At 38.2% G+C, this 18,851-nt stretch overlaps 1 protein-coding gene across 1 annotated transcript in view; it reads right to left on the bottom strand.

Annotated features, from left to right (window-relative positions):
* LOC124622184 (meiotic recombination protein REC8 homolog) overlaps positions 1-18,851 on the bottom strand; it is a 380,857-nt gene that overhangs the window by 269,212 nt on the left and 92,794 nt on the right. The gene's annotated exons all lie outside the window — the stretch shown is intronic.

Below are 18,851 nucleotides of genomic sequence, written 5' to 3'. Positions count from 1 at the left end.
AATTTTGAGAAGTACAAAAAATATGAAGCTATTATTCATTGAAAACACACAAATAAGAAGAGTTTTATGCAGATGAACACTTATGATAAAAGCAGAAGTGCTACTTCTCATAGTTTTCAAGTTTTTCTGACAGTCTCATTGCCTATTTACCAGATCTTTTTATTTTAATTATTCAAGGCACTAATAAACATTTATTAATCATAATAAAAGGTTTCAGGTATAATTTGAGTGCCAGAAAAATGTATTCAAACTTCCAGTGCGCCTCTTTGATGATGCTACTTTTTAGGGCTTTATATGCTTGCATTGCAAAACCAAATCCACTTTTCTAGATAGTTTAGAATATGCTCTTTCTAATGACCATAGTTTAGAAGAGGTTGGAGATAACACTTTTTTTGAAAAAATTTGATTAAAAATACCCATTTTTAGCACTTTTGAAAAATCGTCAACTTCACCCTAGATTTGTGAAATAATGGAAAGCAATAGGAAAATGAAATTTTGTATTCTAAGACCTTGTGTTGGTGAGTTATGGTGTACAAAGTTTCATGTACATCCCACAATTACTTTTGGAGATATAAAAAACTAAAGTTCGCATTTTTTTTTTACAGCTATTTTTTCGCCCAACTTTGTTTCAAATTATCTATATGAAAATTGCTCAGAAATCCTTTTCTTAATATTTCACTTTAAGGAGCTCTAAAAGTTGTATAAGATGGCCAAGTTTTGTTTCTTTCATGCAAATACTTACAGAGATATCTCATCTCAAAGTTGCTGAAAATTCAAGGATGCACTTTTGGAAACTGTGCTATGGTTTCAAACAAGTGACTATATCTCTTCAAATATTGAATTTCTGAAACTGAAGCTTTACCAGTGTTCATTGAGAACATGTGTGAATGTTCATACAAAATTTAATCAAAATCCATGAGGGTCATGTGGGAACATTTGTCGATATTAGACCACTTGGCATGGAATGGCCCTACAGCTAAATATATCAAAGGCTTTGCAAAGACTATGCAATACATCATGACAACAAACTGTTTTTGATGAGTGTGGCATCACAAATGTTTAAATGAGGTTCATTTGAGCAGTTGCCAGCAGTCATATGCAAACATGCAGAGTTGAAGTCACATATGAGTAGTGTCCTCTTCTGCTTCCAGCGACTTAAAAGTGTTGTTAAGCAGCCAGATGCTACCAGGAAAAATTTTCTGGTGCGCACAAGCTGCCAGATTTGCATATGCGCAAGACAGTCTGACTTGTAGTGCAGTGCGGGAAGGGGGTCGGTGCTAGTCTGCACGTGGTCCGTGTTTACGTTTTGTGATTTTCCAGTTTTCTCTTCACTCTCACATCAAATGATAACAAAATGGATTTCTGTGGTTGGGAGCTATCAACTGAATTAAAGTACACGTAATTACGGATGACTAAAATATGTTATTAGTTTCTGTTTTCTGATTTTATTTCACTTGCATATTAGTGGAATTCAAGAATTAATTGCCTTGCAGAAATTGAAGTTATTTTTGTCGATTTGCAAAAGAAATTTGTCTTTATTAATTTTTTCTGCAGAAGCAGTCAACTTATTTGAAACAAAGTGTTTCATTCCATACTATTTTCTAGTGTCAACTATTCACTGAACTTCAAGTACACATAATAAAGAACCAAACATGAAATAATACTGGTACTATATGGCAACTGGCATCCCATAGCCACATGGAAAAGCTTCATTAAATACCAGGTAGGAGCCTACTTCATTGTGACTCTGGACATTTGAACGTGCACTTTATGCAAACTATGCATTTCAGTAAAGTTTATGAAATTTCAATGCCCTTGGAGTAGTCTCTAATGTCCTGTTTCTTTTATAACATAATGTAAGATCTTTTAATGCTTTTTACATATGAACCTAAATTAATGGCCCCTGAATACATAGTACTGAATAAAATGTTTTGTTTCAAATATATTTACAGCTTTAGCAGAATTTTACATAACTGCCTTTCATGAAAACCAATGTTTTTCAATCACAAGACATGTTTCAACACTTGTCTAGTACCTCCTCTAAGCTTGACATTATTTCTTAATTTTTGTTGTTTACCTCTTAAATTTACAAAATGCCATTCTTCAGTAAATTATGCACTGGCAGATCACTGTGTTTTATCATAACTCCGCACAAGGCTTTTTTATTAACTCCTGGAGTAGAAACTTCCAATTATTATAAAGTTTTGTGGCTTCACAAACAACCTTGTTAACTTTTTATACAATTTGAAAAAGTCATGAAAAACTTATTGTCCTTCGTTCTGGTGTACACAAAAAATGTATTTTTTAAAAGAAATCTGTATTCCCCTTTTGCAGTGCTGTATGGATGAAAACCTGATTGTAAATGCTATGTAACAGTATTTCACAGAGTGAATAAAAACAAAATATATGTTAATTCACCACACAGCAAAATATTAGGTTACTTTGAGTTGTAAAGTCTAGTTTTGAAATGAATATTATGCCAAGGACGCCTTTTGTATTTTGTAATCCTTATCACCACATAGCAAAGTATAAGGTTACTTTGAGTTGTACAGTCTAGTGTTGAAATGAATATTATGCCAAGGACTCCTTTTGTATTTTGCATTCCTTATCTGGACAGGATACGATAAAACAATTGCCGTAAGTAAAGCTCCTTATATCCCCTCCAAACAACACTCCACAGTGCTGCACATGGTCACGTAATGCCCCACTACACACAAAATTCCAAACAGAAATGCGGCAAAAGGCATATGAGCACAGCAAACACCAAGCATAGGCTTCCTACATCATCGTAGCTGCGCATGCACAGTAATGCTTAGTTTTTGGCATTCTCTGGTAACTCCTCAAATGAATCTGTTTCTAACAGATCATGGGAATATATTGTGAATAGTCATTTAAGAAGCATTACTTTCAAAGTAAATTTCCTTTTACACAAGATGAATTATGTTATGTGTGATAATGTGTGATGCATTTCTTTAAAATTTTACTGGGACATTTATGTCTGATATATTTTAAAGGGTAACACATGCAAGAAAGACCCATATTATATGTGAAAGCTAAGCTTTTATTGTAGCTATACTATATGTATATCAATTTAAACCATTAACTTCTCCTATTTGTGTGTTCATGCTACTTAACAGTGATGTTGCTACTGGCTGACTACATCATGTGTCCTATGCTCTGTATATCTACTGTCATTGGCTGGAGAGATCACATGATGGAAGCTGTGACTGGCTCACACATCGCAATCTTGATTTCAATGCTTTAGAAACTAACGTTCAGTGTTTGGTGGAATTCATATTTATACTTTCATAATAATAAAATAAGCAGTGTACATATTGCTGCACATCAAAAATCTCTCCAAAATGTGTCACGCTTTGGTGAGTTTTGTTTCCTAAAGTGCCAGGAAGTTCTAAATCAGTCTATAAAACCTTCACCACTCACTCAAAGAACAGACAAGTTTTAAAATTCCAAGGCAAAGTATACTATCACTTAAGATAGAGAAAGTGCATTTCTACCCATGAAAAAGAGCATACTCACCTGGGAAAAAGTGTATTTTAAACAGGAAATCTGGGAAAACCCAGGAAATTTTTATTCCTTGTCAAGGTATACACCATGACAATATTAGGCTGTGAGGCAGTTGCACCAACTTCAGCTCTTTTAGGTTCTGGTTATTGTTAAAATTCATTCGTGGTCATGTATTTTTTCACATTCCTACCATTTTATTTATGAGTTGAAAAGCAGTTTCATTTTGTTTTTGCTTACTAATAATAATTATGATCTGTTGTACCCATCCCTTAATGATTTCTTAATATGCTTCTCAGCTGTAAACTTCTATTATGAGTTTCCACACTTGATACACTACCCATGATACTTTCTTCGCAAGATCGTAAATTGTTTCATAAATTCATAATTTCATGGAACACTCTCTCGTTAGTGCTATTGTCCTAATATTGAAACCACATAGCACATTTAGTGTTATCGTTACTCATTATCTATGTGACTGGATACCTGATCCAGAACAACTTAAGTTGTGCCATCATCACATTTTAATTTTCCTATGGGCCTCATAATAATGTCTTCATCAAACTGTGTCACCAGTACCTATTGGCTTCACAATGATGCCTTCATCAAACTGTGTCACCAGTACATGTTATGATTGGAGTACTCTGTCATTATTGTCTTTGTTGGCAAATACTGGTTAACAATGTCCCAAAAGGGCTATTCTGAGAATTCTGTCACTTATATACCCTGAAACTAAAGCTTTCTTTATGATGGGCTCAAGAAATGTTCCTTTGTAACTGTGTTATCAACATGTTCTTCAACCACCTGGAATGTACTCATTTCAGAAAATTTTAGGTCTTCCACACCCACTGATGACTGGCAAGCTGAAACTGTAAGAATGTATTAATCTCCTAAAAGGATAACAGCACTGTATTTGTTGTTCTTACTTTCACTCATTACCTCCTAACTAATTTTGCACTGCACTGCATGCACTACTTACACTGGTGTCGGAAAAGTATTTGCTACAACTATAGCACAAGTTTTAACACTACTGTTGTTGTAGACAGAACAAGGTAGCTTGAGACACACTTTTTCGGCCTGCCAATATAATGATGTCCTTCAAATATACAACTCCAACACCTTTTCGCAATCTCTATGCTCAATGTCATTCCATTCACCCCTACTTCAATGTTTCCATCCATGTGGTTTTTAACCATGAGCTGGATATTCACTGAATGTGGCACCAGTCTCATTTTTCAGAGTGCCAATTGGTTCCCCTGGCCTCCTAATGCAACTGCATATCCTTGTCACCTATGTTTAACATGATCGCCCATACTGACTACATGGTCATGTGCCTAATCTATATTTCCACACCAACTGAATCAGTTTGACTCCTCTACCAGGACACGCATTCAACAACACCCTCACACGTGTCCTGGTCTGTACGTACTCAGCACCCTACCCCTCATATCTCTCTTTATCTATCTACCTCTTTATTTGTTTATTTATTTATTATTATATTTTTAGAGTCTTCTTTAACTCCACATAACTGTTGAAAGTACAGCCACTCTCCTAGCATTATAAGAGACCTATCACTGCCTATCATCAAACACATTTGTTGAGTCCCAGTCTTGTCTCTCTGTTGGTTCCTGTATGATTCTTGTTACAAATGGAAGACCTTTATATAACCAAGAACTTAAGAAATACTGATTCCACTGAAGTTGGAATAACAGTTAGAGGTGTTAGCTCTTCCAAATATCGAGGTCAGATTCACTTAGAGGTCTTGGAACTTGCTTTGTATGGACTAAAAAGAGACTGGGCTAACCACACTTACTCATTATTCAATATGAGTGTGTCTTATCTTTTCCATGCCAATATCCTACTTTGTGTTAGCAGAAGAGCCAACACCGTGTTACGAGTGGAGGCCGAAATGCACGCGTTTTAGCTCACGCAGGCTGGCGTGAGAAGGGAAGAACTATACTGACGTGAGGTCTGGAACATGACAAGGAATGAGAATGCAGGAAGCGGATGTAATTAGTCTGATACTTAACTTTAATCCATTAATGATGAATGTCGCTCTTGATGGTACATACATGAGTCACAATATTATCTGTTCAGAATACATTCTTGAAGATAGTACTTATAGTAACTGAATATGGCGCCTTGCTAGGTCGTAGCTGAAGGCTATGCTAAACTGTCGTCTCTGCAAATGAGAGCATATGTAGACAGTGAACCATCGTTAGCAAAGTCGGCTGTACAACTGGGGCGAGTGCTAGGGAGTCTCTCTCTAGACTAGACCTGCCGTGTGGCGGCGCTCGGTCTGCAATCACCGATAGTGGTGACACGCGGGTCCGACGTATACTAACAGACCGTGGGAGATTTAAAGGCTACCACCTAGCAAGTGTGGTGTCTGGCGGTGACACCACACCCTAGCTCTGTGGGCATGTCAGTACTTGTGTCTTTATCTTCAACAAAGCATCACATATAATATCTTCATGACATGCCTGTTGAATCTCAACCCAGCCACTACTCGCTGCCCTAACTACAGCACATGTACTACTGCCAGTATGGATTAGAGTAACAACGAGATCATTATCGTCTACTACATGGTGCTTTGTCAAATGGTCTGAAGATACTTACACATACCTCTCTTGTTATCCTGTCATCGAATGCCTCCTTGGTTACTTTCTTCTATATCACATCATTTCCCTGTCCAATAGTGCAGCTAAATGAATTTCAGTTATATAAATTCATGATATCTCTTCTTTCAGGCATGTCTCAAGGAACAGATACCATGGGGAATCCGCAGCTGAGAACACCATTTTTGCTCATCACCGCTGATTCCGCATAATGTCCCACAGCAGCTGAAAGCAGTGATCTCCCTTCAAATTACATATACAATTTCAGTTATGTGAACTGCGGGGATGTAGACACTATCCACTGATATGAATTCAGTATTTACTGCCAACACATGGATTTCCTTTGGAGACACAGTGCAGATGTGATGTGACGGCAACTGCCTCACTGATCATGATACTTGCTAGTTGATATGTCATTATTTGCTATGTTATTGCCTTGTATGTTGTGTAATGTTTAATTACTTGTTGTCTGATGTACCGTTGTCTGTGCTACCAACCCACTCATAGCTACCTTACTTGCCCCTATGTTAAAAGGTGTCTTCTGTTTATTATTCCTCAGAAACTGCCAGCTCACTGCAACATTCTTATGCAGAGAACTGATTTACACAATATAATCTGTACACTCCATGTGCCATTGGGCCAATAAGCCACCCAGGTTTTGCCATTGGGTGTGACCTCTTTCCTTTCATATACAATCACGTATACGACCAGTGCAGCTACCTTGTCACCAAAAACCCTACACTTTCAGTGTCGACTCTTGCTAGGTCGGAATATCTCGGTATGTATTTCATGTTTGTGCTTTTCCCTTGTCAACTGCATCTGCCATTGTCCCCAGACCTCATCTATTATCTATCTATACCAGAACCATAAAAAAGCAACCAGTCAGTCTGTTCTATAAAGAACAATCAAAACATTTCCATTTGAAGGCCAAACAGTCCAGATCAAGAAAAATTGCCATGATCATTGAGACAATTATCTCATCAGCAATGCACCAGGCTGAAGATACCTATCTACTAAAAAACTGTGTCCTTCAGCATGAAGAAGTCTGTACCCGCCTGCTGAATATTTGCCTCTGATAGGAATCGTCAATCCTTCGAAGATTTATTAAGGAACAGAAGGCACAATGATCAAATGGGGAAAGATCAGCACTACAGGGCAGGTGTCCGAGTGTCTCCCACTTGAGTTGGTGTAACTTCCGCATTACAACATTTGCGATACGGGGACGTCTGTTATTACAGAAAAGCAGCACCCATTGTTGCACCAATCCACAATGGCAGTTTTTGACAGACTTGCTGCCCCATACACATTCTTTATTCGCCAATGGATGTCTGCCAGCATCTGTCTTTCGGCAGCCAAGGAAAGAATAACAGCACTCTGGTCCTGTTTCGATGCAGTTGCTAATAATGTCGCCATAGTTCACAATTCTGCACTTACTGCACACATGTTGGAAAGACACTAATGCCACAATAATCCCTTGCCTATATGTCAGTGCTTATATAAGCTCATCACACTTGCACTATGTTGCATATACACTGCAGCAACACCTTCAAATGGAAACTTTCTGATTGCCCCTTATAACTTGTCCCTCCCCTATGAATTTCTGCTTTCAGTCCAGTGACAAATCAGCAATGTTATGTAGTGCGCAAGACAGGGATTGACTGGAAAGCTATAATTTGGAAGTAGAACCATATTTCCCAATCCTATCAAAAAACATTCCATCCTCTTACCTGTAAAATCCTCCATGTGTAAATCCATGATTTTGAAATTTATCTTGACCTAAGCCTAGTACCAACCTGGTTAGCATTAATATTCAGTCGAAGTTGTGAAACAGACACCAACTCTGTATTTATTTATTTATTTATTTTTCAAACCAACTAGTAGCATTGAAAACTGAGCTTTGCTCTGTAAGCACATGACAGGCTCACTGTATGGGTAAACCTACCAATTACCTGCACCAGCTGCAAAATTGAATACAATTGGTTACATACTTTTCCTGTTGCATGGGAAACATGCAGAACCACATAACCTGGCAGACCATGACTTACTAGCAGTTAGCAATTACTGACAAACACAGCCTACCATAACACTTGCTCACTTGCAACACTGTTTTAAAACAAAGAATTATTTCCAATCAGACTTAATGATTCGAACAGACAGTTCTGACAGTGAGATAGCCCGTATGTTGATGGAAATCAGCAAACCCTCCGTGCCCACGGATTGTGACTGCAGTAGAGTCACCCATATTTATTCCTCTCCATAAAAGTAAACTGTATGACTATACCATCTGTTATGACCATAGATGCATTCCACAGACCTACTTGTCACTATGAATAGTAGCAGTTTGCTATTCAATAGTTCCCATTACAAAGTTATCACACCTTCTTTTAAGCTATTACTGCAACTAGAATACTATTTCTGTGTAAGCCTGGAACCGTTTCTGTTGTATATACCTGAACTACCCTTGGAGGTACACTCTCATGACAACTGGCTGATGCAACTCAATCTTACAGATGACCATTTGCTGGGATCCACTAACAGACTCACTGCTCATGAAAAATGGCAGATCAGTATGGATTGCCATTGCACAAATTAATGAGTGGCACAGACAAGGACACACATTAATCACAACATTGCCTAGCAAGATTTTAGTTCCTCTAGTTTTAGTATTTTTGGGAATTGCCTTATGGCATCTATAGGAAAAAGGGTTACTGTAAGTAACTTGTGAGATTGCCTAAGAAAGTTGTTCTTGAGTCTCGGCCACAAGGCAATTACAGAGGCATGTACCCTGTAGTAACCAAAACCAACCGCGGGAACGCCTTGGGCTGCGGGATCGGAGCCGCCAGGCGGGGAAGCTGCCAGCGGTGAAGCACACACCACCGGGTAAACACAAGGACAAGTCGGACGACAGAGCAACAACAACCGACAACAACCAACAACGACCGACTATGACCGACACAACAAGAAAGAGATAAACAATGGAGGCTTGTAGAAACCACAACACCAAACACCAACAGTAAATCCACTCGGAACCAGAGCCAGGTAAATGTCAACAACGAGCAACGACCAGAACGCAGTACCGCCGTGATAGAGACGCAGTCCAGAGCAAGTACCGGTTCGACTGGACTACACAGAGCGGGTCCCTGTATACGAAACCGGAGGGAGCGGCTATTGGCCGCGGTCTGCACATGGTGTAACGGTGGCACCCTCGCTGTGCGAGAGCCGCTGCGTGGAAGAGCCGCCACGGACGCGGAGCCCTCTATGGGCTGGCCACGTCCATTTGTTCTGGCGCGTGTTCAACTTCCGCGGCGGGAGGTACTAGATACCCTTCTGAAGTTCTATGTTTAATTGTTAAGAGCTACTTGTGTAAGCCCTGACTACAAAGGATGTTTCAGTTGAAGCATTAGGTATGTAGTGAAATGCTGAACTGTCAATGTGAATAGTATATGATTTTGTGTATTATTGAGGTATTTAGCTGAACTGTATGAAAGTGAAGCAGTACTTGCATTAAACTGTAGATATGTGAGATGAAATGAACTATTAATTACTGACAGAGTGGACTACTTTTTCCACTAAATAGTATAATACTTTGCTTAAAAATGCTTCACAGCCAATTTTACTATTTATTTTAATGGGTGTCATACAAGACAATTAGCTATAAAAGGGTAGTAGAATTTCTCGTCATTGTTTGAATTCACTTGCTGCGTTTGTGGAATCAAGAGACAACCATGTTTCTAAGTTTCACCTCATTGAATTTGTACCTTGGAGCATGCACAAATAGTAATGGTGAATATGTTAAGAAAATGTTGAAGTTGACAGTGTTTAGTACAGGCAGATAGCAGTGACGTACTGATGATAATGGGTTTATTACTGAACACCCGTCCCCTCCCCCTCCACCCAGAATGATGAGACTTTATGCCAGGTGTGCCCATACCAATAAATCATGAACATTTCTCTACAGATCTGACACCACATATAACCAAAATATTGTGCCCAGAATCTGAGTTGTAGTCTGCAGCTTAATTGGTCTTTTATCTGGATTAATGTGCCTAATGCATAAATTTCTTTCAAATCTGTAATAAGAGTTCAACCTATTTGTAATGGTTTACTTCTGTAAGCCTCCATGAGTAAGTAGAGCAAGCACTGGGAAAGTTTCTAGAAAAATTAAGGATGATTGGACTGTGGTTTACTAAGAACCCAAGTAATACTTACGTAACAGTTAATACAAAGAATGACAGTCACATATATTCACCGACACTAAATAAAGTTCACGTCCTAATTTAGCTGGCCTTCAGCCATATTATAGCATCAGGTACAATATGCTGGGTAACACCTGTACTTGTAAGTCTTGGCCCCCTCGTTCTTGACATAATTATCAGAATTCAGCAATGTGGCAACTTTATCAGAGTACTTTTTAGAATTAAACCTCTTTTTTACTGTTTAATCTCCCCCTGGACCCTCACCAATGCAACCACACAGAGTGTTGGAGTTCCACAGTTGGACAATTCATGGGATGAGCAGGAGCTTGGTAAGCACCATTTACTCCCAGCAGCTGTGAATCAACCTAGCTGCAGCTAATGACCATGCCGCTTCACCAACACAACACACCATGTTGCTCCGCCACTGCCCTGGTCCACCAGAATCAAGGCTTTGAAAGGCAAGAAAACATCAAACAAAATGTTCTCTGTAACTGCAACCACCCTGTAACCACAGAAAATATCAAAATGATGACTGTAAAAATCGCACCTGCACACATCTGATTATTATGTAACACTAAAACCACCCTCCCTTAGCTCATAAGGCCCCTTTGATAGCACTGCCTGTTCAAAGGAGTTCTCAGGCACTGCCTGTCCAAAGGAGTTTTCAATCTTTTCAATCACTTGCATTTTATAAAACGTTAATATTCTAATTCTGCAGAAGGCAGAAGAATGTGCAACAGCCACGTGTTGAGAGGGAGTAGGGAGAAAATTACTTTAAAATTTTATTTCTCAGCTGGTACAGCTGTACTTGAACTGGTTGCTTTTAAGACTGGTCACACCCTGTCCACAGTCCCAGTACAACGAGGATCTCAGCATGGTTCTCATGCTGAAAGTACCGACACTGACAGAGGTACATTGGAAAAGCATTGATCGCAAACTTCGACCAACAGGAGTTATAAATTTTAGTACTCAAAACTAAGTAAACAAATTTCACAGAAGATATCCTGTGACTTATAACGACAAAACAACTTCAGCAGTTCATTGTTCCCATTGTAATAATAATAGCTGAAACAAAAGCATCTAAAATCTGAGCAATAAGCACTGGCTTCTGTACAGAAAATAGAATCTTTGCGGACACTGTGTTAGTGATAAGTATTGTTATGTGCATGTCCTGTACAACATCACAAAATTAGAAACAGTTATTATGATACACCTGTATACAGTCATTCTGTTCTGTGTCGGAACACTTCATGAGATTTCTTCAGACGGTCTGCTTTCTCCATAGTATGCAATGACATGCACAGTATGAATGTTTAAAGGCTGTAATACAGAATATCAATGCATCCAATATGCAACTGAACTTACTGTGTTAATAGTGGCCCAACAATACATATGTGTATACTACTGTGCTCTCTGATTCTATCTATTGCACCATAAACAACTGTTAGTTCTCAAATTCCATGGTCAATGTCTCACGCAATGTATAGTACCATAGTATAAATTGCATTTCTGAACTTATGTTTACTATTTAATAATAAATTACATTTATTCTATATTTCATCTCAATGAGTAGTTTTTGTGTATTTTCAACATTCAGTGAGTTATGTTATCAGGGTGTACACGTGGACAAGGAAAAAAAAATTCCCGGATTTCTACCGGATTTCCCGGTTAAAAATAAACTTTCTCCTGGGTGAAAACATACTTTTTGCCTGTTAACTGACAGTATATTTTCTCTTGGAACTGTATAACTTATCACACCTTTGAATGGTTATGGTTTTATACACAGGCGTACAATTTCCCGGCGCTTTAGAAAACGAAACTCAGGGAAAAAGACACGTTTTGGAAAGATCTTTGATGTACAGCAAAATGTACGCTGCACATTTTCGTATTACGAAAGTATAAATTTGAATTCCACCAAACACCACATTTTACTTTCCGAAGCATTGAAATCGAGATTGCGATGTGCTTTTGTAAGCCAGTCATAGCTCACGCCACGTGATCTCGCCAGCCGATTGACAGCGGATATCCAAAGCTTAGGACACATGATGTAGTCAGCCAATAGCCACATCACCGTTAAGTAGCACGAACACACAAACAGGAAATGTTAATGTTTTAAATTAATATACATAGAGTTGCTACAAGAAAAGCAAAGCATTCACATATAATATTGGTTTTAAGGTTAACACGCTGCAAGAGAAGCTAAGCTTTCACATATAATGTTGGTCTTTTATGCGCATATTACACTTTAAGATGCGCCAGTAAAATTTCAATAATGACATAAATATCTGATCTTCTGGGCTCGAAATTCATGTAAATGGCTAGCCATCAAAGAGTTGATTTTTAAATCAGAGTCAAACACTCTCTGATTTACGAAATTCATCGTACATTCTCACACATAGTTCAACTTGCGTAAAAGGAAATTTACTTTGAAGGTAACGCTTTTCAAACCATCATCCAGAATATTTTCCCGCGACCTGTTAGAAATAGGTTCATTCCAGCAGTTGCCAGAGAGCGCCAGGCAACAGGCGCCATCGCGCTTGCGCAGCTACGATGACGTATGAGGCCTGTATGTTCGTACACGTTAAACATTAAAGGATCTTACATTATGTCATAAAAGTAATAAGACATCAGAGGATACTCCAAGAGCATTGGAATTTCGTGACCCATACTGAAATGTGCACATTTAAAGTGCATACTTAAAGTGCACATTCGTATGTCCAGATTCCCAGTGCAGTAGGCCTCGAACTGAGATTAAGCTTTTCAGTGAGGTTTTCTGGATGTAAATTTTCTTGGAGTACCAGTACTGTATTATTTTTGGTTCTTTATTAGGGCATATATATAAGTGCTAGAAGATGAAAACGTGCACTTGAAATGCAGCGAACAGTTGAAACTAGGTAATAGTGTGTAATTAAACACTTTGTTTCAAATATATTGACTGCCTCAGCAAAAAATACTAATAAAAGAAAATTTCTTTCAAATTGACAAAAATTACTTCACTGTTCTGCAATAGAATTAATGCTTGACTGTCAGAAATATAGAAATAAAATAAAATTTGAAACTAATAACATATTTTAGATTTCTGTAATTATGTTAATGTATTCGAATTCACTTGTTAGCTCCAGGCCACAGAAAACTGTTTTGTTTTCATATTTGACGTGATAGCCGTAAATGAATAGGAAACAGCAAAACCACTAAATGTAAACATGGGTCACATGGAGACTACGCACTTCCCCACTGTAAATCAGACTGCTCTGCCCATCAGCGCCGGATCTACAATATTTGTGAACCAGGGCAATACTAGATAGTGCCCCCCCCCCCCCCCCCCCCCCCCCCCATTTCTTAGGCGTTTGAGATAGGACGTCAGAATTTTAAAAAACCAGATTTTCAAAAATACGTTTATTTTGTTGCACGCATCTTTCTGAAAAGTCTGATGCATAAAACATATGTGGTCGAGGAAACGTAAGATATGTTATTTGGTCTTAAGTGTGCCAAGTGCAGTGCCACACCTCTTCACATCCCACATCACTGTATTTTACTTTGTGGAATTGAAACGTGTATATTTTGTAATGGATGCCATCAAACTATATTCAGGACAGAGGAAATTAAAATGTCCTGTGGTGCGTCTCCTGCTCCCAGTCAGCCGGTTCGTCATCCTGCCCCTCTGTCTTTTAAAAAAAGAAATATTCAGAAAATTTGCACTCTTTATTCCCTATTAGCTAACAACTTGCTTGTTTGTGTGACAAAATTAAATATAGGATACATAAAACCAGTAAAGTCAAACAAGACAGCACACATTTTTTCAACCCTTAGCTCCTAGAATTCTTTTTTCTCGATTTTTGCTACAGCTTTACATAGCATGCTTTCCTTTCTGCAAAAGAATCTATTACTTCATCAAAGTTCGTTAAATGTTTTGCTACATAAAAATCGAAATGTCATTGTCTAATACTGAAAAAGCTGTTAATACAAATAGGGCCCAAGATTGGTGTGGTTTCTCGATCTGATTACGTCTATTTTGTAACTGTCTGCTGTATAAAAGAAAATAGGCATTTGTAATACTGCATCTATTGTAATAAACACTAAATAAACGAGATTGTTTTGGCATAAATGGTATTTTTATAACACCACAGAATATAATTCACAATGTACCAATATCAAATGCCTGTTAGGCCTACTACAAGCTATAAGTTTTATGTTAGGAAATAGTTTCACATTTCATTCATACTCTCTAGCTTCTGAAGCATAAGACCGAAAAGTAGTAGTACGAAGTTTTTATATAAATTTGGAATCGTCATATTCTTCCATAATTGTGAGTCCCCGTTTCTTCTCCTTCCTCATTCTAAGAAACAGTCATGTCATCACTAATTCTGTAACTATTCCTGACAATGTCAAAGCTTATTCGCCGGTTAAATTCACTAACTCCGCCAGAATCACAGGTTTAGTTATCCCGCAATTATTCTCCGATTAGACGTTGTTACATATTCGTTCAATGCGTTTTCCGTGCTACTTCAGAATAGGACTAAAAGCGGCTGCTAGTCGGAGACCATACAATTCGCCCTTACTAGTCAGCGACCAGGCCAAAAATTTTCTGTCAAAATTTCATTTTCTTGGATACCCTGAGAAGATAATACGTAATCTTTCTTACCTGTTATTCCTGTTAGTCGTTTATTTCCACTCTGGTAGTCTGAATCTATGGATTTCACTAGTAATTACAACAACGCTGATCATTCGCAAAGCCAATCAACCACATAATGAGACAGCGTTTGGCATTCATCCGTTCAGCTTTACTCCGCTCAGCTCGTATAGCCCCTTTTGTCTTCAGGAAAGTTTGTTTCTAGATTCCCCTGACAGAGACACCATGTACACTATGCACGCGTTCACAAACCAACTTATGATCCATTAAGAAATCAACTTAGCATGTGTTCAAAAACCAACAGGGATGCGTTTCAAAGTCATATGAATAATCGATAGACCAACGTGCGGTGGATGCTTTTCCCGGTAGCATCTAGCTGCTTACTGCAACTACTTTCACAGCCAACAGCCATAATTCAGAAGCCAGAAGCGGGAGGAGGTACTACTCAACTGCGCATGCGCATGATCCCACTCGTAACTGTTGTGAGGTCAGCACATCGAAGGCAATTAGTTGTTACGAAGCATTGCATAGTCTTCCTAAAGCCTTGACATATTTTGCTGTTGGCAGACACTTGTATGAGCACTGTTTTTTTTTTGTTGTACATGGCGCATTTCCTCTGCAATTTAAGTTTTATTTTCATTTTTCCTCTCGTTCATGTTTTAGTGCTGCATTATTATTCTGCAGTAGCGGGATACAGTAGGCTAATACCCTTTGTTAGAGTATCGGTTTTTACCAGTCAAAATGGATACAGTGGGCTAATACCCTTTGTTAGAGTATCGGTTTTTACCAGTCAAAATTACAAAAAATTAACTGAAAACAAAAACAATGACAAATTCCTGGAATTCTAAAAAATTCCCGGGTTTTTCCCGGTTTTCTCCCGGGCGAAAAAATTCCCGGGTATTCCCCGGATCTCCCGGTTGTCCCGGGTCGTATACACCCTGGTTATGTTTAAATAATGTTGAGCATTCTTTAAAACAGCAATAAAATTGGATAGCTACATCTGGAGATAGGGCTGAACTATGTAACCTGCCCTGGGCCCAGTGGTGGCTCTCAGCAGCTCTGTGTGGGGTTGAATAAATCAGGTGGAGACTCTAAAGTAGTGACTCACCAAATAGTAACAAATCAGTACCACCCATGATTATGTTAACACTGGGAGAAAAAAAAACTTCAAATTTTTAATCAAAATCTGTAGCTACATAATTTTAAAACATAAATCATTAGTTAGTTACTAAGGAAATGAGGAAGGCAGCAATACCCTTTTACTAGTGATGCACAAATATTTTTGTACATTTGTATTATTGTAGGATTCAAACAGCATTTAAGTACACTATACACTCTTGTAAAAAAAAAAACACATGATAGGGATTTATTTGCATTGTGTAAAGTTTTTCTGCTTAAAAAGTTTCGAGATAAGAAACTGTAAAATACATTTTTGTCCCTCTATTATGCAATAGATGTATTACACTGATAAGGTTATAATCTTTGATGTAAGCTCTGAAAAAATTTAAATTAGACACTGCTTGAATTGCATCACCACTGGATGATATGTGATATCACTACACCTGAGGAGGGGGGAGTAAGACAATCCTCTTGCTTTAGTATCAGTAAGCCATCTACCATATTGCCATTTTCTTCTGTTTGGGCATCATTAAATGACTACATCAACTTGAGACAATTTTCAGTGCTCAACGATTTCTGGAGAATAATAACATCCCACCAATCTAAGAATAAGTAATGGGTTTTTATACTGTTTCACAGTGATGGGCAGGAATGTTACGCAATGTAGAGGGTGAGAGACAAGAATAACCATGCACCATTCACATAGATTATTGATAATTTTTTTTAAATTTTGGACTCTACACTTTCCCTGGGGCCAGAAAACAATTGCGTAGTGTGTTCAGGGACTGGATTGTCCCTTGAGGCATGAACTTGTTAAACATGTGCATAGTGACAAACTGAACTGTAATGTATTCTGACACTACAGAGGAACTAGAGACATTCAGTAACAGTAAAAGTAAATGATACGGTTGTTGCCGACCTATCGATTGTCAACACTGCTGAGAGTCAGAGAGTGCGTGCGTGGTATGAAAATGCCTTCTTAAGCCATGTGCATACGCAGAGCTGGGTGACAGCAGAAGCCCGAAGAGAGATAGTGCACGACTGAGCAGCTTGAATGCTGAACACGTGAGCTTCCTAGAGCAGCCCAGTGAGAGATGGAACTGTCAGCCGAGAAGGAAGGAGCTGTTGTCATCATAGCCGAGGAAGTGCACCAGAATACATAGCAACCAACGCCTGAGCAAAGGAAGGTGTGGGCATGGGAGTAGTGGCCACATCAACCTGGGCACTGTGAGCTTAATAGCTTTCTATTGAGCCTCAGCTAGGTTTTCTGGTTCATAAAAATACCTCTTTGGCTGCACTGCAAAGATAGACTAATTCAAGTGCCATCTTGAGGATTGTGTTTCAAAACCTTTGAGCAAAATCTGCACGGTTGACCTTAATGTTATTAAAGTTTAAATTTGCTTACGCAAAGTAGGAACTCAGTTCGCATTTCAAGTGGAATAACTTAATGACTGATTTTTCCAGTTTTTCAATTGTGCGGCTAGACATTGTGGCTGTCACGTCATCTTGGTATTAAATTGTGCATTACTGTTTTCCAGACTGAATTAATATAGAGTTCGTGCACCTATCACTGTGAGCTGTGTATTTAAAAACAAATATAAAATAAATAAATAAAAAAAAAACAGTTTGTTATATGATTGCCTTATCATTACTGTGTAATTTACTGTGGTTTTCTCTGTTACAGATGTTAACTTGTGTGTGACTATTTAAGGCACCCCGGCACAGAGCGTGGTCCACTGGCATATCGTCCTCTGCATGAGACTTCAGTTTGGTATGCCGCCACAACTAGTAAGGGGCCTCACTCCATTTTCATTAACTGTTGTTAAAGTAAGTGGTAGTTGTAAATCCTGTATTTGAGTGAAGGTGTTTAGGTCCGGCCAGATCATGAAGGTTATGATGCTGCATTTTGGGCAGCAACGTGGGCGAACGGTCAGGTGTTTTTGAATTGAGTCAGTTTGTTAGTTTATTGAAATTAACTGTAGAACATTTCTAACCAAGTCAATTGTTGCTAACATATTTTTTTCTCTATAATTGTCATAGGTGTGGTCAAGTTTTAATTACCTCATTCAAAAATCTACAATCATTAGTATTAAGGTTTTTTAAATTCATTTGTTCTTTTGTCTTAAAATATTTCTTCCTGATAAAGGTTTAGAAGTTCATTTGTTCTATCTAAATTGAAAATTTTACGAACATCAGCTGTTCAAAGATCACTTAGGAATTTTACTAATTTCAAGATTTATAAAGCAACTGCTGCATTTGTTTTAAAGATTTGGTCAAATTAAATCATGGTTTTTGGTGTTCAAGTATTTAATAGCCACACAATCTTATCAGTGTGCAGGACACTTTTTTACAAAAAGGTTTGTACTATTTTCGTGACTCAGATGATAAAACCTAGATTCCCACTCTCAGCAAGATAGGAGGTTCCATCCAAGTGAGTAGCTTCTGGATAATGGGAGGGGTGGAAATACTAAAGCCAGTTCAGAAATATTGGGCTCACCAAGCCCATACTTAATCAGAACTCTCTCGGGTGCTTTCCATTTAGAATAAGTAGTGGGAGCTGAAGATTTACAAAACACTACCCCACTCGAGAAAACACGTATATCAACATAGGTTTGTTTCTTTGATACTGTACACAAAATTGAAACAAAGGGGATCCCACTTGAGAAAACAGATATATCAATATATGTTTGCTTCTTTGAAAATGTAAGTAAAATTGAAACAAAGGGATAGATCACTTCTTGAGTGTATTATATAACAATAATGCCT

The sequence above is a fragment of the Schistocerca americana genome, chromosome 1 (assembly GCF_021461395.2).
Source record: "Schistocerca americana isolate TAMUIC-IGC-003095 chromosome 1, iqSchAmer2.1, whole genome shotgun sequence".
In the NCBI taxonomy this organism is placed as follows: Eukaryota; Metazoa; Arthropoda; class Insecta; order Orthoptera; family Acrididae; genus Schistocerca; species Schistocerca americana.
The sequence above is the reverse complement of the archived record's forward strand: the minus strand, read 5'-3'. Positions and strand labels throughout refer to the sequence as shown.